The sequence below is a fragment of the Rhinopithecus roxellana genome, chromosome 2, assembly GCF_007565055.1.
Source record: "Rhinopithecus roxellana isolate Shanxi Qingling chromosome 2, ASM756505v1, whole genome shotgun sequence".
NCBI lineage: Eukaryota > Metazoa > Chordata > Mammalia > Primates > Cercopithecidae > Rhinopithecus > Rhinopithecus roxellana.
Window position 1 is genome coordinate 18,974,078 of NC_044550.1, and position 26,058 is coordinate 19,000,135.

A 26,058-nucleotide genomic window follows, 5' to 3' on the forward strand; every position below is an offset into this window, starting at 1 on the left:
TATTATAAATACAGTCACATTGAAGTTTAGAGTTTTTAACATTTAAATTTTTTTGTGGGGAGTAGACACAATTCAGTCTATAACAATGGTTTTAGACTTTTAGGCTTTGTTCCTAAAAAAAACAAAGAAACAAAAACATACATCTGACTTACTGGACAAATATTTGACAAGACAACTGTCTTGAATATGTTCAAAGAGCTAAAGGAAGACGTGGGCAAAGAATAAAACATAATTAGGAAAGTAATATATGAACAAAATTAGAATCTCAACGGACAATTTATATAAAAGAACTGGACAAAAATTCTGTAGTCGAAAAATATAAATTAAATGAAAAATTAACCAGAGGGGTTCAACAGAATACTCAAACAGAAGAAGAAGCAATGAATTTAAAGGCAGATCACTTAAAATCATCAAATGTAAATAGAATAAAGAAAAATAAATAATAAAGAAAAGTGAACAGAGGCTACGGAACTTACCGGACACTATCAAGTGAACCATTGGTGGATGAGAGGCCAAACAGGAGAAGAGAGAAATGAGCAGAGGAATTATCTGAGCAAATAATGCCTGAACATTTCCCAAATTTGAGAAAATATGTGGATATACAAATCCAAGAAATTCAACAGATTCACAGTAGTTTAAACTCAATTAGACACACCAAGACACATCATCGAACTGTCAGAAGCCAAAGACTTAAGGGAAAAATCTTAAAAGCAGCAAGCGAACTTTCTTATTCTTATGAACAAGGATGCTCAGTAAGACTATCAATGAGTTTCTCAGCAGAGATCTTGCAGACAAGAAGCAGTTGTGTGGTATATTTAAAGTGTAGAAAAAAAAGAAAAGCTTTTCAACTAAGAGTTACATATTTGGCAATTCTGTCCTTCAGAAATGTGAAAGGAATTAAGACATTTCCAGACAAACAAAAAAAGCTGAGGGACTTCATTACTATTAAACCTGTCTTACATGAAATGCTAAAGGGATTTCTTCAAGTTGAAATGAAAGAGTGCTAGATAGCAACTTAAGTCATACAAACATATAAAATTCTTCAATAAAGATAAGTACATAAAAATATAAAAAATAGTATTTCAGTTTTATTTGTAACTACACTTATGTCCTACAATTTTTTTTTTTTTTTTTTTATTATACTTTAAGTTCTAGGGTACATGTGCATAACGTGCAGGTTTGTTACATATGTATACTTATGCCATGTTGGTGTGCTGCACCCATCAACTCGTCAGCACCCATCAATTCATCATTTATATCATGTATAACTCCCCAATGCAATCCCTCCCTCCTCCCCCCTCCCCCCTCCCCATGATAGACCCCAGTGTGTGATGTTCCCCTTCCCGAGTCCAAGTGATCTCATTGTTCAGTTCCCACCTATGAGTGAGAACATGCGGTGTTTGGTTTTCTCTTCTTGTGATAGTTTGCTAAGAATGATGGTTTCCAGCTGCATCCATGTCCCTACAAAGGACGCAAACTCATCCTTTTTTATGGCTGCATAGTATTCCATGGTGTATATGTGCCACATTTTCTTAATCCAGTCTGTCACAGATGGACATTTGGGTTGATTCCAAGTCTTTGCTATTGTGAATAGTGCCGCAATAAACATACGTGTACATGTGTCTTTGTAGTAGACTAATTTATAATCCTTTGGGTATATACCCAGTAGTGGGATGGCTGGGTCATATGGTACATCTAGTTCTAGATCCTTGAGGAATTGCCATACTGTTTTCCATAATGGTTGAACTAGTTTACAATCCCACCAACAGTGTAAAAGTGTTCCTATTTCTCCACATCCTCTCCAACACCTGTTGTTTCCTGACTTCTTAATGATTGCCATTCTAACTGGTGTGAGATGGTATCTCATTGTGGTTTTGATTTGCATTTCTCTGATGGCCAGTGATGATGAGCATTTTTTCATGTGTCTGTTGGCTGTATGAATATCTTCTTTTGAGAAATGTCTGTTCATATCCTTTCCCCACTTTTTGATGGGGTTGTTTGTTTTTTTCTCGTATATTTGTTTGAGTTCTTTGTAGATTCTGGATATTAGCCCTTTGTCAGATGAGTAGGTTGCAAAAATTTTCTCCCATTCTGTAGGTTGCCTGTTCACTCTGATGGTAGTTTCTTTTGCTGTGCAAAAGCTCTTTAGTTTAATTAGATCCCATTTGTCAATTATGGCTTTTGCTGCCGTTGCTTTTGGTGTTTTAGACATGAAGTCCTTGCCCATGCCTATGTCCTGAATGGTACTACCTAGATTTTCTTCTAGGGTTTTTATGGTATTAGGTCTAACATTTAAGTCTCTAATCCATCTTGAATTAATCTTCGTATAAGGGGGAAAGGATCCAGTTTCAGCTTTCTACTTATGGCTAGCCAATTTTCCCAGCACCATTTATTAAATAGGGAATCCTTTCCCCATTTCTTGTTTCTCTCAGGTTTGTCAAAGATCAGATGGCTGTAGATGTGCGGTATTATTTCTGAGGACTCTGTTCTGTTCCATTGGTCTATATCTCTGTTTTGGTACCAGTACCATGCTGTTTTGGTTACTGTAGCCTTGTAGTATTGTTTGAAGTCAGGTAGCGTGACGCCTCCAGCTTTGTCCTTTTGACTTAGGATTGTCTTGGCAATGCGGGCTCTTTTTTGGTTCCATATGAACTTTAAAGCAGTTTTTTCCAATTCTGTGAAGAAAGTCATTGGTAGCTTGATGGGGATGGCATTGAATCTATAAATAACCTTGGGGAGTATGGCCATTTTCACGATATTGATTCTTCCTATCCATGAGCATGGTATGTTCTTCCATTTGTTTGTGTCCTCTTTGATTTCACTGAGCAGTGGTTTGTAGTTCTCCTTGAAGAGGTCCTTTACATCCCTTGTAAGCTGGATTCCTAGGTATTTTATTCTCTTTGAAGCAATTGTGAATGGAAGTTCATTCCTGATTTGGCTCTCTGCTTGTCTGTTGCTGGTGTATAAGAATGCTTGTGATTTTTGCACATTAATTTTGTATCCTGAGACTTTGCTGAAGTTGCTTATCAGCTTAAGGAGATTTTGGGCTGAGACGATGGGGTTTTCTAAATATACAATCATGTCATCTGCAAACAGGGACAATTTGACTTCTTCTTTTCCTAACTGGATACCCTTGATTTCTTTCTCTTGCCTGATTGCCCTAGCCAGAACTTCCAACACTATGTTGAATAGGAGTGGTGAGAGAGGGCATCCCTGTCTTGTGCCAGTTTTCAAAGGGAATTTTTCCAGTTTTTGCCCATTCAGTATGATATTAGCTGTGGGTTTGTCATAAATAGCTCTTATTATTTTGAGGTACGTTCCATCAATACCGAATTTATTGAGCGTTTTTAGCATGAAGGGCTGTTGAATTTTGTCAAAAGCCTTTTCTGCATCTATTGAGACAATCATGTGGTTCTTGTCTTTGGTTCTGTTTATATGCTGGATTACGTTTATTGATTTGCGAATGTTGAACCAGCCTTGCATCCCAGGGATGAAGCCCACTTGATCATGGTGGATAAGCTTTTTGATGTGCTGCTGAATCCGGTTTGCCAGTATTTTATTGAGGATTTTTGCATCAATGTTCATCAGGGATATTGGTCTAAAATTCTCTTTTTTTGTTGTGTCTCTGCCAGGCTTTGGTATCAGGATGATGTTGGCCTCATAAAATGAGTTAGGGAGGATTCCCTCTTTTTCTATTGATTGGAATAGTTTCAGAAGGAATGGTACCAGCTCCTCCTTGTACCTCTGGTAGAATTCAGCTGTGAATCCATCTGGTCCTGGACTTTTTTTGGTGGGTAGGCTATTAATTGTTGCCTCAATTTCAGAGCCTGCTATTGGTCTATTCAGGGATTCAACTTCTTCCTGGTTTAGCCTTGGGAGAGTATGTCCTACAATATTTTAAATAAAAAATGCACAAAACAATTATAAAGCTGTTAATGAATACATAATATATAAACATGTAATTTGTGACATACATGACATAAAGTGAGAGGATGAATTTAACCAAAGAAGTAAAATATTTGTACAATTAAAAACTATAAAACATTGACAAAATAAATGGAATAAGATATAAATAAGTACAAAGATATTTTCTATTCATAGATTGGAAGAATTAATATTGTGGAAATGTCCATACTATTCAAAGTAATATACAGTTACTGTAATCCCTATCAAAATTATAATGGAATTCTTAAAAATATAAAAAATGCAAAATGTATATGAAACCACAAAAATCTGAATATCCTAAGCAATATTGAGCAGAAAGGACAAAGTTGGAGGTATCATACTACCTGACTTCAAAAAATAATGCAAAGCTATAGTAATAAAAACAACATGCCACTGGCTGAAAATAGATACATTGACCAATGGTACAAACTAGAGAGCCCAGAAATGAACCCATACATTTACAGTTAATTAATTTGCAACAAAGGTGTCAAGAACACACAATAAGAGAATGGCAGTCTCTTCAATAAAACAAATGTAGGGAAAACTGGATATCTACATGCAGAAGAATAGAACTGAACTTTTGTTTCACACCATATACAAAAATTGATTAATAATTTAAAAATTAAAGTTTAAAACTGTAAAAATACTAGAAGAAGACATAGGGAAAAAGCTACACAAAATTAGTCTGAGTAATTAGATGGGACGTTAAAGCTCAGGCAACAAAAGCAAAAATGGAAAAAGCAATTACATCAGACTAAAAAGCTTCCACAAAGCAAAGGACACAATCAACAGAGTGAAGAGACAACCTATAGATTGGGAGAAAATATTTGCAAACCATAGATCTGATAAGGGGTTAATATAAAAAATATATGAGAAACTCCTACAACTCAATAAAACAAAGAACATAATTTTAAAAAGTGCAAAGAACCTGAACAGATATTTTTCAAAAGAAGTCATGCAAATAGCTAACAGATATGTAACAAAATACTCAACATTACTAATAATCAGGGAAATGTAAATTAAAATCACAACAAAATTGTCAGCTTGCCCTTGTCTGAATGACTGTTATCAAGAGGATGAAAGATAAGTGATGGCAGGGAGGCAGAGAAAAGGGAACATTTGTATATTGCTGGTGGGAATGTAAATTGGTACAGTCATTATGGAAAGCTATATGGAGGTTTCTCAAAAATAGAATTACCATATAATCTAGCTATCCCACTTCTGGTATTTGAAATCAGAATATTGAAGAAATATCTGCTCTTCTATGTTTATTGTAGCATTATTCACAATAGCCAAAATATGGAAAAATCTATCATCAAACGAAGAATAAATGATATATGTATATACACATAATGGAATACTATTTGGCCTTTAAAAAGGAAATTCTGTCATTTGTGACAATTTGGATGAAGCTGGAGGACATTATTGTAAATAAATGAGTCAGGCACAGAAAGACATACTGCATGATCTCACTTGTATATGGAATCTAAAATAATAGAATTTATAGAAACAGAAAATACAGTAATAGTTACCAGGGACTGGAGGTGGGAGGCATGAGGAGATTCTGGTGAAAGGGCACAAAGTTTCAATTAGACAAGATGAATAATTTTTGGTGATCTGTTATATGACATGGTGACTATAGTTAATGTATATTTCAAAATTGCTAAGAGAGTAAATTTTAAATATTCTCACCACAAAAAATAAGTATTTGAGGGAATGGATTATTAATTAGGCTAATTTTCTCATTCCACATTATATACATATATCATAACATCACATTGTACCCCCTAAATATATACAATTATAACTTGTCAATTTACAGTAAAATTCTGAAAATAAAGTGAGGGTGCAGATATATAAAGGATTAGAGTTTTTGTATGTGACTGAAGTTAAATTGGTATCAGTTTTAGACAGATTGTTATAACTTTAAGATGTTATATGTAATTCCCATGATAATCATAAAATAATTATAGAATACACACAAATGGAAATAAGAGGGAAGTAAAGATACATAATTCGAAAACTCAACTAAACAAAAAGAAAAGCACTAATAAAAGAAATGAGACAAAAAAGCTATAAGACATACAGAAAACAAATATGAATTAGCAAAAGCAAGTGTTTTCCTATTAGTAATAATTTCAAAAGCAAATGAATAAACTCCCCAGTCAAAATACATACATTGGTAAAATGGATTAGCAAACACAACATCTAACTCTATGCTGTGTACAAGAGACTCTCTCTGGATCTAAAGACACACATAAGTCTTAAAGTGAAAGGGTGGACAAAAGATATTCAATGCAAATGGTAACAAAAGAGAGTAGGAGTGGCTATACCAATATTATAAAAATAGACTTTAAGTCAAAGACTGTTTTAAGAGGCAAAGAAGAATATGATACAATTTTAAAGGGTCAATTTAATGAGAGAGTGTAACAATTATAAACATATTTGCACCAAACACCAGCTTGAAAATGTACAAAATAAGCACTGACAGAATTGAAGGGAACTATAGGAAGCTCTAAAATAATATAGTAGGACACTTTACTGCACCACCTGAAATAATGGATAAGACAACCAGACAGAAGATTAATAAAGAAATAGAGGTCTTGACAAATACTATAGACTAATTGGAGCTAATAAACATGCAGAACACACCACACTCAACCAGCTGAATACACATTCTTCTCAAGTGCACACGGAATACTCACAGTAAGAGATCATATATTAGCGCAAAAAGCAAATCTCAATAAGTTTTATAAAATGGAAATTTTGCAAAGTATCTTTTCTGATCACAATCAAATAAAACTAAAAATCAACAGAAGGAAAACTTGCAAATTCACAAATATATGGAACTTAAACAACATACACTTAAAAAAAAATGTGTCAAAAAGGAAATTAGAAAATTCCTTGAGACAAATGGAAAGAAAAAGAATATAACAAAACATACAGGATGTGGCAAAAGCAATGTTAACTGGGAAATTTATAGTTGTAAACACATGATCAAGGGAAAAACTGGATCATCTCATGCAGAAAAAGCATTTGACAAAATTCAACACCCTTTCATGATAAAAAATAACAAAAAACTAGGAATAGAAAAAAAAACTATGTCAATAAAATAGTGGCCACCTAAGAAAATCTCACAATTGACATCATACTCAGTGGTAAAAGACTGAAAACTTTTCCCCAATACAAAAAACAGGCAAGATGCTCACTTTCACAATTACTATTCAACATAGTCCTGCATGTCTTAGAGCAACTAGAGAAGAGAAAGAAATAAAAAGCATCCAAATTGAAAAGAACTGAAATTATCTGTTTGCAGTTGAGTGGATCTTATATATTTTAGAAAATCTTAAAGATTTCACAAAAAAACCCATTGACCTAATAATATTAACTCAGCAAAGTTGAAGGACACAAAATCAGCAGACAAAAATCAGTTGGATTTTTATGTAATAAAATGAATATTATAAGGAAGGAAATTAAGAGAACAATTTCATTTACAATAGAATCAAAAGAATAAAATATTTAGGAATGAACTTAAGCAAGGAGGCAAGACTTGTACACTGAAAACTATAAAACATTGCTAAGAGAAATTAAAGAAGACACAGATAAAAAGACATCTCATGTTTATGGATTGCATGACTTACTATTTTTTAAGATGCTGAAACTACCTAAATTGATTTACATATTTAATGAATTTTTTTTTGCAGAAATAGAAAAATCCATCTGAAAATTTATATGGAATGTATAGATACGCTGGGTAGCCAAAAAAAGAGAGAAAAAGAAGAACAAATCAAAGGTCTTATGCTTCCTGATTTCAAAGCTTACTGCAAAGATACAGTCTGTTATAAAGACAGACACATAGACAAATGGAATGAAATAGAAAGCACAGAAATAAACACTTACATATACAGTAAATGTATTTTTGACAAGGGTCCCAAGACCATTCAGTGGCGGAAAGGACAGTCTTTTGAATAAATGGTGTTGGGAGAACTAAAGTTGGATCTTTAACTTGCACTATATAGAAAAATTAACTCAAGATGGGTCAAAGACCTAAACATAAAAGGTAAAACTATAAAACTCTTAGAAGAAAACAGGAAAAAGCATCATAGTATTTGAATGTTAATGACATTTTTAGTTTTTTTTTTTTTGTTTCTAGTAATAGGATTTCTGAATGTAGTTAGGCATCTATTTAACAACAATATAGTAATTTCATTGTTGCTGTGTAAAGAAAGATCTATCTGGATTCTTGATCCTAAGTTTCTTTCCTTTGCAGCTGGAGAATTTATCTCTATTGATTGATTCATTTTTGCCTGGACTAAATGAATAATCACATACTGAATGCAGGCTTCCAAGTTTTCAGCATTAGGTCTGCTTTGTTGAAGATGGTGTATGTTGAACCACTCATTATGTTTTCATTTGGTTCTGCTTCCTCCTGAAACTGTAAAATGATATTAAATGATGAAAAAAAAAAAAAAAAAAGAAAACATCTTTGGAAGCTAGAAAGCAGATGGATAAGTGGTAAATGATGCAGACTTGAGAAAGTTAAATCATAAGATTGCTATGGAGAAAACCCAGAGCATTCCGACTTACACTACAGAAACTGGCAGTGTTAGTTACCTTGGAGGTAGTAGTAAATATGGTGAGTTTGAAGATCAGATTAAAAATTAATTGGACCCTTTGATTTTCTCTTCCATTCTGCTCAAGTAGGAGACTTTCTCTCTCCAGAGACAACCGGAGGTGTATTCTTTTTATTGTAGAACCTGGTCCCAGCTGGGAGGTGATACTATGGTTAAAAGGGGGGTTAAGTGAAAGTTTATGTTTTTAATATTGCAGTTCCCCAGATTTCTTTCCACTCCCCTTTCATAGAATTGCTTACTCTTTCTAGGAAGCAGATTTATAGTGTGTTCTCTGAGAATCTAAACAGTACAGTAGAACAGACCTAAAGATTAAGATGTGAGGGTTTTCTTATTGAAATGACCTGGTAAATTATCCCGTAGCCAACAGCTGATTACTTCTTTCATGCGTATAGCTTTTTTCACTTCCAACATATAAATAGGAGCAAATAACAGAATAGTATTAGATCTTTAAGGAAACAGACCCCAAAACAAAAGTAACTTGGAGGAAATACATTAAAGGTAGAAAGTGAATATATTATATCTGTTAAATAATAACAGGATGTTAAAAACAAAAGTTAGAAGACATGAATTTTGGAAATTATAAATATGATAGCAGAATTGAAAATTCATTAGAAGAGATGGAATATAAAATTGAGGAACTTCTCAAGAAAATAGAGCAAAAAGATAAATAGATGAAAAATAAGAGAAAAAAATTAGAGGACTAGTACAAATAATCCAATATCAATATCATAGGAATTTACAAAGGAGGGACAGAAGAAATAGGAGAAAGGAACATAATTAAAGACATAATTCAAGAAAAATGTCTAGAACTGAAGGACGTGATTCCCTTAAGTGTTACAGCTTACCAGATATCTTTACTAAGAACTCTGTGTAATGCAAAACAGTGACAAGTACACATCATCATGCATTTTCACAACTGGTGGCTAACAGCACCACCCCAGTTTGTTGTTTTCCTTTAAATTTTTGAAGAATGTTTTCATGTGATCAAATTTATCCATTTTTTTGGTACTTCTTGCTTTTGGTGCTGTACAAGGTGGTACCTGTTCCACTTAAGTTTTATTAAACAAGCGTATCTATGCTTTCTTCCTTCTGGAATTACTTTGATTTTAAATGTGAGGTAGAATATAACTTTATTTTAGTTTCATTCAGGTTTTGTGAAGTACATAGAAATATCCACATTATTTACTGAATTACTTATTTCTTATTGAATTTACAGTCTAAATTTACTATGAACAAAAATCATATGTATAATATACAATATGTATGTATATATAATACATGTGGTTTTAAGTGTATCTATTTATTGTTCTGTCAATTATATTAGCTTTAATATTTATCTGGGCAAGTATTCCTTTCTAACTTTATCAGAAATTCCCTGGCTCTTCTTATCAAGAGTTGTTTTTACAAAAGAATTCTAGAAACATCTTTTTAACATTAAAATAAATACATGAAATGCTCATTGGATTTTGGTTACTATACATTAAATTTAAAGTTGAATTTGAAAGAGTTGGCATCTTCATAACACTGAGATTTTCCTCAAGATACATGGAATCTCCATCAGTCTTTCAAGATCTTACAAATACCCTCAATAGAGCTCATCATTTTCTTTATAGTCATTTATATTTATATTATAATCCTACATATTTTGCATACTTTTTTGCAGTTATGCATGGAATCTCTACGTACTATATTAACTAATTATTTGAGAAATACAGGGAAACTCTCTCTGTATTTGTGTGTGTGTGTGTATGTTCATATGCATACACACATGTGTATGCATGAATTTTTAATGTACTTATCTCATTTTACACTCTTATTGAAGGATTCTTTATTGATTTTGGGGGTATTCCACATATATGTTCTTACTAATAATAATGTTTCCACTCCTCCTTATGACTAGCTATGTTTCAACCATACTAAATTTAAAGACTTACAAATAAATCTCTTGTTCATTCACTTGTTGTCATATGCCATTTCTATCTCCTGAAAGTTTTTCCTCTTTTTTAATTCCTACTAATTCTTCAGCTTGTAGCTTACTCACCAATCTTCTAGATTTTTAAGACTTGGTTAGATGTCCTGCCTGTGTATTCCCATGTGACCATGCCTATTGGGGCACTTGCAACATGTATTAAAATTGCCTAATTACTTGTCTATCTTGCCAGATGCGTGAAACAGTAGTCTCTCAAGTTGTAGTTTTTGATGTATCAATCAAAAGCTATTGCAAATACAGCTTTAATGAAGGCTTATTATAAATTAGGCATTGCCCATGTGATTAGCCTATATTATCACAATTTGTAGTAAAAAAAAAAAAAAAAAAAAAAGCAAAAAAAAAAAAAAAAACCCCTCAAACAAACAAGTATGCAGAATTTAATATATTTTATTTAACAGGTAAGAAAACTTAGGTTCAAATAGGTTAAAGTTACTCAAAGTCACAACTAGTAAGGTTGCAGATAGGTTTTGAATTCATGTCCAGAAGAGAAGAGCAATAATGAAGACTCAAACTATGGTAATATCACTAGCAGTAGAGGTAAAGTATAGGGAGAGATTAAAGCAGTAGAGGCAAAGTATAGGGAAAGATTAAGGAAGTAGCACTGGCAGAATTTGATGATTTACAGGCTATGGTCATCGACAAAAAGGTAAATTCAAGGATTATCATTAAGTTTCTTGTTATGAGACACTGGGTTTCCAGTAGGCGAAGACAGGTAGATCAGAATTAATGGGGAATCAAGGAATTCTGCCTTGTACATCTTGAGTTTCAAACATTTTGGGAACGTCTAAGTAAATGTCTCCAGAAAGTAGTTAATATTATAGATCTGCAGTTCAGTGGAGAAGTTAGGTCAGAGGTTTGGGGTGTATAGTAAGAGCAGTTTAAAGCCATCAGTTTAAAACACTGTAACAGGCCGGGCGCGGTGGCTCAAGCCTGTAATCCCAGCACTCTGGGAGGCCGAGACGGGCGGATCACGAGGTCAGGAGATCGAGACCATCCTGGCTAACATGGTGAAACCCCGTCTCTACTAAAAAATACAAAAAACTAGCCGGGCGACGAGGCGGGCGCCTGTAGTCCCAGCTACTCGGGAGGCTGAGACAGGAGAATGGCGTGAACCCGGGAGGTGGAGCTTGCAGTGAGCTGATATCCGGCCACTGCACTCCAGCCTGGGCGGCAGAGCAAGACTCCGTCTCAAAAAAAAAAAAAAAATAAAATAAATAAATAAATAAATAAATAAATAATAAAAAAAAAATAAAACACTGTAACAAAGTTATGTAAAGTAATACTTAGGGACTAATAACATACATTTAAAGGTTAAAAAATCTAAATTTTAAATACTGTTGAAAGAATAATAAATGAAAGAGATAAAGTTATAATACAATGAATCAATTCCCTGAAGACTGACTGATCAGGGGTTAAAAATCAAGACAGCATAATTCTATTACAGTAAAATAATTAATAGGATATAGTTGAAACAACTATAAAGTCAGTGAGCAGAGAAAATACTTCCTGTAACATGAAAATTTATCTCCTATAAAATGATAAAAGGTCCACTGACAAGCATTTCAAAGCTTAGCCTAGAAAGTCAGCTAAATGAGACAAGATGCTATAAAGTTAACTCCCAACTAGGGACAAGCCTAGTCAGCCATACCAGTTCTGAGGAACCCTGGGAAAAGCCAAATTTTTCTACTGCCAAGTTTCCAGATGGATTTTCTCATGGCTTGTTTGTGTCGGGTTGAGAAGAGTAGGGAGAAATTGTTTTTATCATTTGATAGGTTTCACTAGTTTTCTTGTTTTACATCTGCTTCTAGTGACATAAATGTAAATCAGTATAGTCCACTGCTAATAACCTTCCTCCTCCACATTCCTAGAAATGTTAGCAAATTGAATCATATTTTCCCACTAATTCACATTATAATTCTAAATATATCTCAATCTCTTTAATTACTTAGCTTCATTTTACAATGGAGTCCAAGGCCATGCCATTTAAATTCTCCTCTTTTAATCTGTCCATGCCTTAAAAATACATTCCCATGTACTAGAATGACTATGGTAGAAGAATGTTTTCTTAAGGTGATAAAGATATTTGTAACACAAATTATCACTGTCTAAATAATTGTAGGATTAAATTTTAATACAGTGGTTTTGCTTTGTTTTCATACTTGTGTACAATGATAAGGAAAATTTAATAAATAAGGATAGGGATGAGAGATGAAAAAAATCAAAACTTCATGAACTAATTTGTTTGAGACTTATAGTACTTTTGGTTCCCAAAAAAATGAACAGAATCACCTGTAATCAAATCTTATCACATCAAGCTTTCAAATGTGCAGTGATGAAAAAAACAGAAAAATGTGGCCTTTCAAAGATTCTTGTGTGCCATTTCAAAATAGAAACAATAGCAATACTTTAAAAATTCCAGTAAAGGAGAGAAGTGTCATTAAAACAATGAGAGGAAATGGTTTTAACTAAGTATTACACTTTCCTGACATTCAGAATAAATTGTAGTTTAGTAGTTCAGATTCACACTCTCTCCACCTCATTGATTATTCTTGACTGAAATACAATAAAACACAAATATTGTTAATATACCTGCCTGCAGGTACTGTCTCCCTGTCCAAAAACTTATTAATATAATTATTTTGTTAATACCAGATCCACTATATGTGGAAAGTAATATATTTCATGTATTTTATTTCTTAATGTTTGTATGAACAATATTTTTGAGAAAGCAAAATATGACAAAATATTATACTACATGTCAAATGTTATTCACCTAATACATATGTAAAATAATGTTATAATGCAATAATATTTTGATAAGACACAAGAATCAAAGTTCTGGTTCAAATCACCATTCCAATTCTTACTATGTATGTAGTTTTAGACAAAGCAGTTAACTTATCTAAGCCTCAATTTCCTCATCTATATCTAGAATTTACCCCATCTTTCATAACTTTGTTAGTGTATGATATATATGAGGCATTTTTCACTTTATATATGGTAGCTATTGTTATGAGTTATGTATGTAAGCAAAACACATGAAAGAAAAAAATACATATCACAGAACTAAAACAGTACTTTGGGGAGTATTTGTGTAGCTCTGAAGATCAGTAGCATTAACTTTGACAAAAAAGAAGTTGCAAATGCATAAATTGCCAATTTTATCTTTTCTGCTGAGCAAATCTATGAGTAATTTATTAGAAGAGAAAGAAAAAAAAAAAAAACACTAAAAAATATTCTGCTGTGGTAACGCTCTTCTCTCCTAACATTTATGTGACATGAAAAGATCCTCCAAACTTATAAACGGTTAGTATGTTTTGGAGACTTACTATAAGATTTTCTTCGGATTAAAGTTCTGTGAAAAATTCCTTCTAGAATATATTGCCCAGTGAATACTGGTGCCCTCCCCTGCAAAATATGTGGATTGGAGTCATTCTGAAGATCCCCTGAGATCTTTCATGATTTTCCCCCCATGTTGAGGGTACCTCTTTAAATAGAACACTGAAATTAGTAGAAGGAAGATGAAAAAGAGAGACTAAACCTAGTGGTTTCCTTTGTCTGAGGCCTGTCTACAGGGCTTTAAGGATAGCTGTGAAAGATTCTCTATTACTGTGGCAAAGACTGTCCCCTGAATAATGCCCCCTGAATAATTTGCTAGGCTCATTACAGTGGAATACTTCAGCATTCACCAAAATTAATGAAAATGAAACTTATTGTAAGAAAGTTTTTAACGACAGATTCAGTTATCTTCCCAAGTATTAACAAAATCATCTGCCCAATGAATCATGGTTATATGGTGTTTTCAGAATGTGATGTTGAATAATTTTAAAATGCCGTAATGCTAAAAAGGAGAGCAAGGACCCAGGTGGTCAGAGTGAGTGGCTATCTCTTAAAATGAACATATGCCACATTTGAATAATCAAGGTATTAAAAATAGTTATTCTGTTGATGCATTTATGTATTTTATTTACTGTTTTCTATCTCAATTCTACAAGTCTTAGAATTTTTGAATTCATGTTTAGCTGCTACACATGTATTAAGTAAAATAAAATGTGATATTGTTATTCATATTCTCAATGAACATATATATTATATTGAAAATAGCTTTAAAAATTTTGAAATATCTAAGTATTTACATATTTGTATACATAAGCTTACAGGCAAATATATCTGTTTCTAGACTCCAATGCTTTAAAAATTGGCTTATAAATATGGCTGTTCATATTAAATATCCTTCAGTACACTGGTTTAGAAACAGAGCTAAATTCACATGAGAGGTGGATACATCATATTAAAGTGAAATTTCTTTGAAGTCCACTTCCTGTTTGCTCACATGGCCTTACCAATCTACATATGGATCAGGGAGTCCAGTCCTTCCACATACACAGAATAGAACTAGAGATGTTTAGGTAGCAGGAGTAGCTGCCATTGATGGGCTGCATCTCCATTCAGATATTCCATGTGTGTGTGCATCTAGTAAACAAGCAAAGAAATGGCAGCTCCAGATATGTCAATCAGATACCTGTATCATATGGCTGACTTCCCCTACCTTTCTTGCCTATCATAAAGAAACAGATTCACAATCCCAGCACTTTGGGAGAGCGAGGCAGGCAGATCATGAGGTCAAGAGATCGAGACCATCCTGGCCAATATGGTGGAATCCCATTTCTACTAAAAATGCAAAAATTAGCTGGGTGTGGTCGTGCGGGCCTGTGGTTTCAGCTACTCAGGAGGCTGAGGCAGGAGAATCGCTTGACCCAGGGAGGCAGAGGTTGCCATGAGCCAAGATTGCACCACTGCACTCCAGCCTGTTGACAGAGCAAGACACCGGCTCAAAAAAAAAAAAAAAAAAAAAAGAAAGAAAGAAACAGATTCACACTCAATAGTAGAATAGTAGATAGACTCAAAAAGAGCAGTTTGACTGTCCTTTTTGAGGAATGCCATTTAAAAGGAAAAGAAAGTAATTAATAAAGTTCATGATTGCTGGTAGATTTTACTCACTTTTAACTTTTCTAACAACAGGGTATTTTCATTAGTGAGTTTCCCCAAAATATTTTGATTTAATCTACATAAAATGCATAGTTTTTGCAGAAACACAATGACTATATAAGTGACTATATAACTTTACCAAAGTTATATAAGTGACTATAAGTGACTATATAAAGTTATATAAGTGACTATATAAGTGACTATATAACTTTACCAAAGTTCCATTAGCTGCAAGATCCTAACATCCTAGCTTCTTTCATGGGCCATGCTGATTGAATTCAGGTTTTCTCTTTTGACCATGCTTACTATGAATATTTTGTGAATAAATATCATGATTGATATCGGGGTACTTTTCATTTGCAAATATAACAATGAACTTGGATAGCATTTTTAAGGTACTAAATGATGTCAATCAGAAGCCTTCTCATTAAAAAACAAACAAAAATCCTTATGTAAGCTTTTTATAAGTTCCTTTGATTTTTTTTTTTCTTTTTTTTTTTTTTTTTTTTTATTATTATACTTTAAGTTCTAGGGTACATGTGCATAACGTGCAGGTTTGTTACATATGTATACTTATGCCATGTTGGTGTGCTGCACCCATCAACTCGTCAGCACCCATCAATTCATCATTTATATCTTGTATAACTCCCCAATGCAAGCCCTCCCTCCTCCCCCCTCCCCCCTCCCCATGATAGGCCCCTGTGCGTGATGTTCCCCTTCCCGAGTCCAAGTGATCTCATTGTTCAGTTCCCACCTATGAGTGAGAACATGCGGTGTTTGGTTTTCTGTTCTTGTGATAGTTTGCTAAGAATGATGGTTTCCAGCTGCATCCATGTCCCTACAAAGGACGCAAACTCATCCTTTTTTATGGCTGCATAGTATTCCATGGTGTATATGTGCCACATTTTCTCAATCCAGTCTGTCACAGATGGACATTTGGGTTGATTCCAAGTCTTTGCTATTGTGAATAGTGCCGCAATAAACATACGTGTACATGTGTCTTTGTAGTAGACTAATTTATAATCCTTTGGGTATATACCCAGTAGTGGGATGGCTGGGTCATATGGTACATCTAGTTCTAGATCCTTGAGGAATTGCCATACTGTTTTCCATAATGGTTGAACTAGTTTACAATCCCACCAACAGTGTAAAAGTGTTCCTATTTCTCCACATCCTCTCCAACACCTGTTGTTTCCTGACTTCTTAATGATTGCCATTCTAACTGGTGTGAGATGGTATCTCATTGTGGTTTTGATTTGCATTTCTCTGATGGCGAGTGATGATGAGCATTTTTTCATGTGTCTGTTGGCTGTATGAATATCTTCTTTTGAGAAATGTCTGTTCATATCCTTTCCCCACTTTTTGATGGGGTTGTTTGTTTTTTTCTCGTATATTTGTTTGAGTTCTTTGTAGATTCTGGATATTAGCCCTTTGTCAGATGAGTAGGTTGCAAAAATTTTCTCCCATTCTGTAGGTTGCCTGTTCACTCTGATGGTAGTTTCTTTTGCTGTGCAAAAGCTCTTTAGTTTAATTAGATCCCATTTGTCAATTTTTGCTTTTGCTGCCATTGCTTTTGGTGTTTTAGACATGAAGTCCTTACCCATGCCTATGTCCTGAATGGTACTACCTAGATTTTCTTCTAGGGTTTTTATGGTATTAGGTCTAACATTTAAGTCTCTAATCCATCTTGAATTAATCTTCGTATAAGGGGTAAGGAAAGGATCCAGTTTCAGCTTTCTACTTATGGCTAGCCAATTTTCCCAGCACCATTTATTAAATAGGGAATCCTTTCCCCATTTCTTGTTTCTCTCAGGTTTGTCAAAGATCAGATGGCTGTAGATGTGTGGTATTATTTCTGAGGACTCTGTTCTGTTCCATTGATCTATTTCTCTGTTTTGGTACCAGTACCATGCTGTTTTGGTGACTGTAGCCTTGTAGTATAGTTTGAAGTCAGGTAGCGTGACGCCTCCAGCTTTGTCCTTTTGACTTAGGATTGTCTTGGCAATGCGGGCTCTTTTTTGGTTCCATATGAACTTTAAAGCAGTTTTTTCCAATTCTGTGAAGAAAGTCATTGGTAGCTTGATGGGGATGGCATTGAATCTATAAATAACCTTGGGGAGTATGGCCATTTTCACGATATTGATTCTTCCTATCCATGAGCATGGTATGTTCTTCCATTTGTTTGTGTCCTCTTTTATTTCACTGAGCAGTGGTTTGTAGTTCTCCTTGAAGAGGTCCTTTACATCCCTTGTAAGCTGGATTCCTAGGTATTTTATTCTCTTTGAAGCAATTGTGAATGGAAGTTCATTCCTGATTTGGCTCTCTGCTTGTCTGTTACTGGTGTATAAGAATGCTTGTGATTTTTGCACATTAATTTTGTATCCTGAGACTTTGCTGAAGTTGCTTATCAGCTTAAGGAGATTTTGGGCTGAGACGATGGGGTTTTCTAAATATACAATCATGTCATCTGCAAACAGGGACAATTTGACTTCTTCGTTTCCTAACTCAATACCCTTGATTTCTTTCTCTTGCCTGATTGCCCTAGCCAGAACTTCCAACACTATGTTGAATAGGAGTGGTGAGAGAGGGCATCCCTGTCTTGTGCCAGTTTTCAAAGGGAATTTTTCCAGTTTTTGCCCATTCAGTATGATATTAGCTGTGGGTTTGTCATAAATAGCTCTTATTATTTTGAGGTACGTTCCATCAATACCGAATTTATTGAGCGTTTTTAGCATGAAGGGCTGTTGAATTTTGTCAAAAGCCTTTTCTGCATCTATTGAGACAATCATGTGGTTCTTGTCTTTGGTTCTGTTTATATGCTGGATTACATTTATTGATTTGCGAATGTTGAACCAGCCTTGCATCCCAGGGATGAAGCCCACTTGATCATGGTGGATAAGCTTTTTGATGTGCTGCTGAATCCGGTTTGCCAGTATTTTATTGAGAATTTTTGCATCAATGTTCATCAGGGATATTGGTCTAAAATTCTCTTTTTTTGATGTGTCTCTGCCAGGCTTTGGTATCAGGATGATGTTGGCCTCATAAAATGAGTTAGGGAGGATTCCCTCTTTTTCTATTGATTGGAATAATTTCAGAAGGAATGGTACCAGCTCCTCCTTGTACGTCTGGTAGAATTCAGCTGTGAATCCATCTGGTCCTGGACTTTTTTTGGTGGGTAGGCTATTAATTGTTGCCTCAATTTCAGAGCCTACTATTGGTCTATTCAGGGATTCAACTTCTTCCTGGTTTAGCCTTGGGAGAGTGTAAGTGTCCAGGAATTTATCCATTTCTTCTAGATTTTCTAGTTGATTTGCGTAGAGGCGTTTATAGTATTCTCTGATGGTAGTTTGTATTTCTGTGGGGTCAGTGGTGATATCCCCTTTATCATTTTTTATTGCATCTATTTGATTCCTCTCTCTTTTCTTCTTTATTAGCCTTGCTAGCGGTCTGTCAATTTTGTTGATCTTTTCAAAAAACCAACTCCTGGATTCATTGATTTTTTGGAGGGTTTTTTGTGTCTCTATCTCCTTCAGTTCGGCTCTGATCTTAGTTATTTCTTGCCTTCTGCTAGCTTTTGAATGTGTTTGCTCTTGCCTCTCTAGTTCTTTTAATTGTGATGTTAGAGTGTCCATTTTAGATCTTTCCTGCTTTCTCTTGTGGGCATTTAGTGCTATAAATTTCCCTCTACACACTGCTTTAAATGTGTCCCAGAGATTCTGGTATGTTGTATCTTTGTTCTCATTGGTTTCAAAGAACATCTTTATTTCCGCTTTCATTTCGTTATGTACCCAGTAGTCATTCAGGAGCAGGTTGTTCAGTTTCCATGTAGTTGAGCGGTTTTGATTGAGTTTCTTAGTCCTGAGTTCTAGTTTGATTGCACTGTGGTCTGAGAGACAGTTTGTTATAATTTCTGTTCTTTTACATTTGCTGAGGAGTGCTTTACTTCCAATTATGTGGTCAATTTTGGAATAAGTGCGATGTGGTGCTGAGAAGAATGTATATTCTGTTGATTTGGGGTGGAGAGTTCTATAGATGTCTATTAGGTCCGCTTGGTGCAGAGCTGAGTTCAATTCCTGGATATCCTTGTTAACTTTCTGTCTCGTTGATCTGTCTAATGTTGACAGCGGAGTGTTGAAGTCTCCCATTATTATTGTATGGGAGTCTAAGTCTCTTTGTAAGTCTCTAAGGACTTGCTTTATGAATCTGGGTGCTCCTGTATTGGGTGCATATATATTTAGGAGAGTTAGCTCTTCCTGTTGAATTGATCCCTTTACCATTATGTAATGGCCTTCTTTGTCTCTTTTGATCTTTGATGGTTTAAAGTCTGTTTTATCAGAGACAAGGATTGCAACCCCTGCTTTTTTTTGTTCTCCATTTGCTTGGTAGATCTTCCTCCATCCCTTTATTTTGAGCCTATGTATGTCTCTGCATGTGAGATGGGTCTCCTGAATACAGCAGACTGATGGGTCTTGACTCTTTATCCAGTTTGCCAGTCTGTGTCTTTTAATTGGAGCATTTAGTCCATTAACATTTAAGGTTAATATTGTTATGTGTGAACTTGATCCTGCCATTATGATATTAACTGGTTATTTTGCTCGTTAGTCGATGCAGTTTCTTCCTAGCCTCGATGGTCTTTACATTTTGGCATGTTTTTGCGATGGCTGGTACCGGTTGTTCGTTTCCATGTTTAGGGCTTCCTTCAGGGTCTCTTGTAAGGCAGGCCTGGTGGTGACAAAATCTCTAAGCATTTGCTTATCTGTAAAGGATTTTATTTCTCCTTCACTTATGAAACTTAGTTTGGCTGGATATGAAATTCTAGGTTTAAAATTCTTTTCTTTAAGAACGTTGAATATTGGCCCCCACTCTCTTCTGGCTTGTAGAGTTTCTGCCGAGAGATCTGCTGTTAGTCTGATGGGCTTCCCTTTGTGGGTTACCCGACCTTTCTCTCTGGCTGCCCTTAAGATTTTTTCCTTCATTTCAACTTTGGTGAATCTGGCAATGATGTGTCTTGGAGTTGCTCTTCTGGAGGAGTATCTTTGTGGCGTTCTCTGTATTTCCTGAATTTGAATGTTGTCCTGCCCTACTAGGTTGGGGAAGTTCTCCTGGATGATATCCTGAAGAGTGTTTTCCAACTTGGTTCCATTTTCCCCCTCACTTTCAGGCACCCCAATCAGACGTAGATTTGGTCTTTTTACGTAATCCCATACTTCTTGCAGGCTTTGCTCATTTCTTTTTCTTCTTTTTTCTTTTGGTTTCTCTTCTCGCTTCATTTCATTCATTTGATCTTCAATCGCTGATACTCTTTCTTCCAGTTGATCGAGTCGGTTACTGAAGCTTGTGCATTTGTCACGTATTTCTCGTGTCATGGTTTTCATCTCTGTCATTTCGTTTATGATCTTCTCTGCATTAATCAGTCTAGCTGTCAATTCTTCCACTCTTTTTTCAAGATTTTTAGTTTCTTTGCGCTGGGTACGTAATTCCTCCTTTAGCTCTGATAAGTTTGATGGACTGAAGCCTTCTTCTCTCCTCTCGTCCAAGTCATTCTCTGACCAGCTTTGATCCGTTGCTGGCGATGGGCTGCGCTCCTTCGCAGGGGGAGATGCGCTCTTATTTTTTGAATTTCCAGCTTTTCTGCCCTGCTTCTTCCCCATCTTTGTGGTTTTATCTGTCTCTGGTCTTTGATGGTGGTGACGTACTGATGGGGTTTTGGTATAGGTGTCCTTCCTGTTTGATAGTTTTCCTTCTGACAGAAGGACTGTCTGTTGGTCTGTTGGAGATTGCTTGAGGTCCACTCCAGACCCTGTTTGCCTGGGTAACAGCAGCAGAGGTTGCCGAAGATAGAATATTGCTGAACAGCGAGTGTACCTGTCTGATTCTTCCTTTGGAAGTTTCCTCTCAGGGGTGTACTCCACCCTGTGAGGTGTGGGGTGTCAGACTGCCCCTAGTGGGGGATTTCTCCCAGCTAGGCTACTCAGGGGTCAGAGACACACCTGAGCAGGCAGTCTGTCCGTTCTCAGATCTCAACCTCCGCGTTGGGAGATCCACGGCTCTCCCCAAAGCTGTCAGACAGAGTCGTTCGCGTCTGCACCGGCTCCCGCTACTTCCCCTGTTGGTCTTCAGCTGTGCGCTGTCCCCAGAGGTGGAGACTACAGAGACAGGCAGGCTTCCTTGAGCTGCTGTGAGCTCCACCCAGTTCGAGCTTCCCAGCGGCTTTGTTTACCTAGTTAAGCCTCAGCAATGGCGGGCGCCCCTCCCCCAGCCTCGCTGCTGCCTTGCGGATAGATCGCGGCAGACTGCTGTGTTAGCAGTGAGGGAGGCTTCGTGGGCGTGGGACCCTCCCGGCCAGGATTGGGATATATTCTCCTGGTGTGCCTGTATGCTTACAGCGCAGTATTGGGGTGGGAGTTACCCGATTTTCCAGGTGTTGTGTGTCTCAGTTCCCCTGGCTAGGAAAACGGATCCCCTTCCCCCTTGCGCTTCCAGGTGAGGCGATGCCTCGCCCTGCTTCAGCTCTCGCTGGTCAGGCTGCAGCAGCTGACCAGCACCGATTGTCCGGCACTCCCTAGTGAGACGACCCCAGTACCTCAGTTGAAAATGCAGAAATCACCGGTCTTCTGTGTCGCTTGCGCTGGGAGTTGGAGACTGGAGCTGTTCCTATTCGGCCATCTTGCTCCGCCCCCGTTCCTTTGATTTTTTTAAAGGAAGATAGTATAAGTTGATAAATACTTAACAGTTGGTAATCCTTAGTATTTATACCTAAAGATTTCAGAATTATAGATGGGAAGAATGAAAGAATATGGTGGCAGAGGTCAAATATCTTATTTTCATCTTGGAGTTTTTAGTTCAGAAATCTAACTTCTTCAAGAGGATAAAAAAGAATAAAGAATTATCTATCTTCAGAAATTTAAAAGGTGATTAGCTTGAGGGTTTCCATCCCCTTGCTCTCCCATCAGATTTTCATGCAGGTCAGCAGAAGGACAATTTGATTATTGTTGATTCGCTCTTTGAATCCCATGCTTTTGGTTAATTTGCTTGGTTACTTATGACTTTGCTACGTATCTTACAAAAAAACCTTAAAGTTAAGTGGATTTAGTGGGATAGAATACAGGCAATAAAGTAAAGCATTTTACTCTTTCTCTACTACTTTATCCTACTTCATTTTTTTAGCAAACAAATGATGTCTGACATTTTACCACATATATTTGCTTTATTACATTTTTATCATCATCAAATAAGCTCTGTGTGAGCAGGGCCTATCTGTTACACCATTGTTATCTGCAGTGTCTAGAACAGTGTCTGGCACATTGCACGTACTCAATAAATACACAAAGAATGGAATAAAGAGGTGATGAACTGATTCACCCATGCTCTTTACCTGACCAATAATTTAGAATCCATAGTGAAGGTATATTTTATATTATCAGAATGGAAATGACAAAAATCGACATATGGAATTATGTTAAATTAAAAATCTTCTGTACAGTAAAGAAAGCAATAGAGTGAAAAAGCAATCTATAGAATAGAAGATATTTCTAAAGTATGTGTTTGATAAGAGATTAATTTCCAAAGTATATAAAGAACTCCCACAACTCAGTAGTAAAAGACATGAACAGTCCAATTAAAAATGGGCCAAGGACTTGAATAAATATTTCTCCAAAGAAAACATACAAATGGCTGACCTGTATAATTAGAGGAATGCAAATCAAAACCACAATATGATCTCATGTCTTTCAGGGTGGCTATTATATATAAAAAGAAAAAAAACAAATGTTGATGAGGATGTGGAAAATTTGAAACTCTTGCACACTGTTGGTGGGAGTGCAAAATGGTGCAGCTGCTGTGGAAAACAGTATGGAGGTTCCTCAGAATTAAAATATGTAAATATAGTATGATCCAGAAATTCCATTTCTGAGTATTTATTCAAAAGAATTGAAATTGGGATCTTGAACAGATACTAAAATAGATACATAGGAGTCTATGTTCATTATGGCATTATTCATGATAATCGAGATGTGAAAACAACTTAAATGTATACTAACAAATAAACGGAGTAAAGCTGTGTTATATAACACAATGGAATATGATTTAGCCCTAAAAAAAGAAGAAATCCTGCAGTATGTGATAACATGGATACACCTGAAAGACATTATGTTAAATGACATAAGACAGTCACAGAAAGACAAATACTTCCACTTATATGGGGTATCTAAAATAGTCAGATTCATTGAAACAAAGAATAGAATTGTGGTCACCAGGAGCTGTCCGGCGAGGGAAAGAGGGAGTTCCTTATCGATGGTTATACAATTTCGGTTATGCAACATAAATTAATTCCAGAGATTTACTGTGCAACGTTGTGCCTACAGATAACAATGCTTATGTGCACATAAATATCTTTTAAACAGGTAGATCTCATTTTAAATGTTCTTACCACAATTAAAAAAAAAAAAAAAAAAAAAACAATGAAGGACATAAGAGGAAGTGGCATACAGAATAAAAACCTAATGGAAATCTTTGGGGTTTAAAGAGACACAGATTTGCATAGCACTATGTGTTTGAGTCTACAGTTTAGCAGCAAAACGATCATAGGACAATTCCAGGCTGATATAGGTTGAATTTATTAGTTGAATTTCCAACTATGCTTTATAAAGTCTTTCTGAATGTCAGAAAAGTTCTATTCTGTTCCTGCTGCTTAATATAAGTGGACTCCCATGAGCTTCACAAAGAATGGAAAGGGGGAAAAAGAAAAAATCAGTTAATTCTCTGGGGATTGTTTCCTTTTTTTTTTTTTTTTTTTTTTGAAACGGAGTCTTGCTGTCACCCAGGCTGGAGTGCAGTGATGCGATCTGGGCTCACCGCAAGCTCCGCTTCCTGGGTTTACGCCATTCTCCTGCCTCAGCCTCCCGAGTAGCTGGGACTACAGGTGCCCGCCACCTCGCCCGGCTACTTTTTTTGTATTTTTAGTAGAGACGGGGTTTCACCGTGTTAGCCAGGTTGGTCTCGATCTCCTGAGCTCGTGATTCGCCTGCCTCGGCCTCCCAAAGTGCTGGGATTACAGGCTTGAGCCACCGCGCCCGGGGATTGTTTCTTAAGCTATCAGATGATTGAGGATGCATAAGACATCTGGTCATTAAAACCTGTGTAATAGTTGCATGATTTATTTAGAGGAGAGTTGATACTCTAGTGACTTTGGAAGAGATGATACATATTTTCAACTTTTACTAACACTTTAGTAAATTAGTGATGATTAACCAAAATTATAGTAGTGGGTGTTAGTAGGTGCATTTCTGGAAGTGAAGTATTTTGAGGGTGGGGGTTGGGGGAGAACTTCAGTAAAATATTCTGCTTTATGTTTTGGAATTTTGAACTCTTAATTCTTTACAGTTTCTTGATTATTACCAATAAATATATGGTAAAGATACTTAACTTAAAGCAATAAGTACATAGTGTTCCCATAATTAAAAATAACATTCCGGCCAGGCACGGTGACTCACGCCTGTAATCCCAGCACTTTGGGAGGCCCAGGCGGGCGGATCGCGAGGTCGGGAGATCGAGACCATCTAGGCTAACACGGTGAAGCCCAGTCTCTACTAAAAATAAAAATAAATTAACCGGGCGTGGTAGTGGGCGCCTGTAGTCCCAGCTACTCGGGAGGCTGAGGCAGGAGAATGGTGTGAACCTGGGAGGCGGAGCTTGCAGTGAGCTGAGATCAGGCCACTGCACTCCAGCCTGGGCGACAGAGCGAGACTCCATCTCAAAATAATAAGGATAATAACAATAACATTTCAATAACAATAATAAACCTATTGCTGTGTTCATTATCAAGGTTGCCGCCTGTCCACTACCATTTCAAATTGAGTTCTGACTGAATAGTTGTTAAAAGCATTAGATGTTTGAGTTCCTTGTTCTGGTAGAAACATTGTTATTTTCAGAATTAGCTCTTTTTCATTAATTATGCATTATTATCATTTTTACATAAAATTTTATAATTGTATAGCTCTTGGAATGATTTTTTTTCTTTTGCTTAAACAGTTATATCTGTAGAGACAAGAAATGAATTCATCCCTTTTAAAATGTTCTTTTAGAAAAATATATCCATTATGATTAATCTTTGAAGATTTATAAAGAGGAAAATTGAATATCTATTTAGGAAAAATATCCAGGGTTTTTAGTTAGTGTGTCTTTTTCTAAGTTATCAGAATATTGGAATTCATTTTAAGAGAATTCTCATTTGTGTTTACTTTTCTTGATTGCTTCCAAAAATTAGATGTTAGTTGAGTCACTTACATTCTTTAATAACTTCCTTCCTATGAAATATACTTCCTGAGTGTCATGATATGTTATGTGAAGCAATTTCCCTTGTTTCCTAATTTGTGGATTGTACTTTCCAGTTTGAGTATTTTTCCCCACATGAACAGTTTATCTCAGTGCACTTTACCAACCGCCTTTGTTATTAATTGAAAGTAATGGTAATAGTGAGACCTGCATCAAGATATAGGCAAT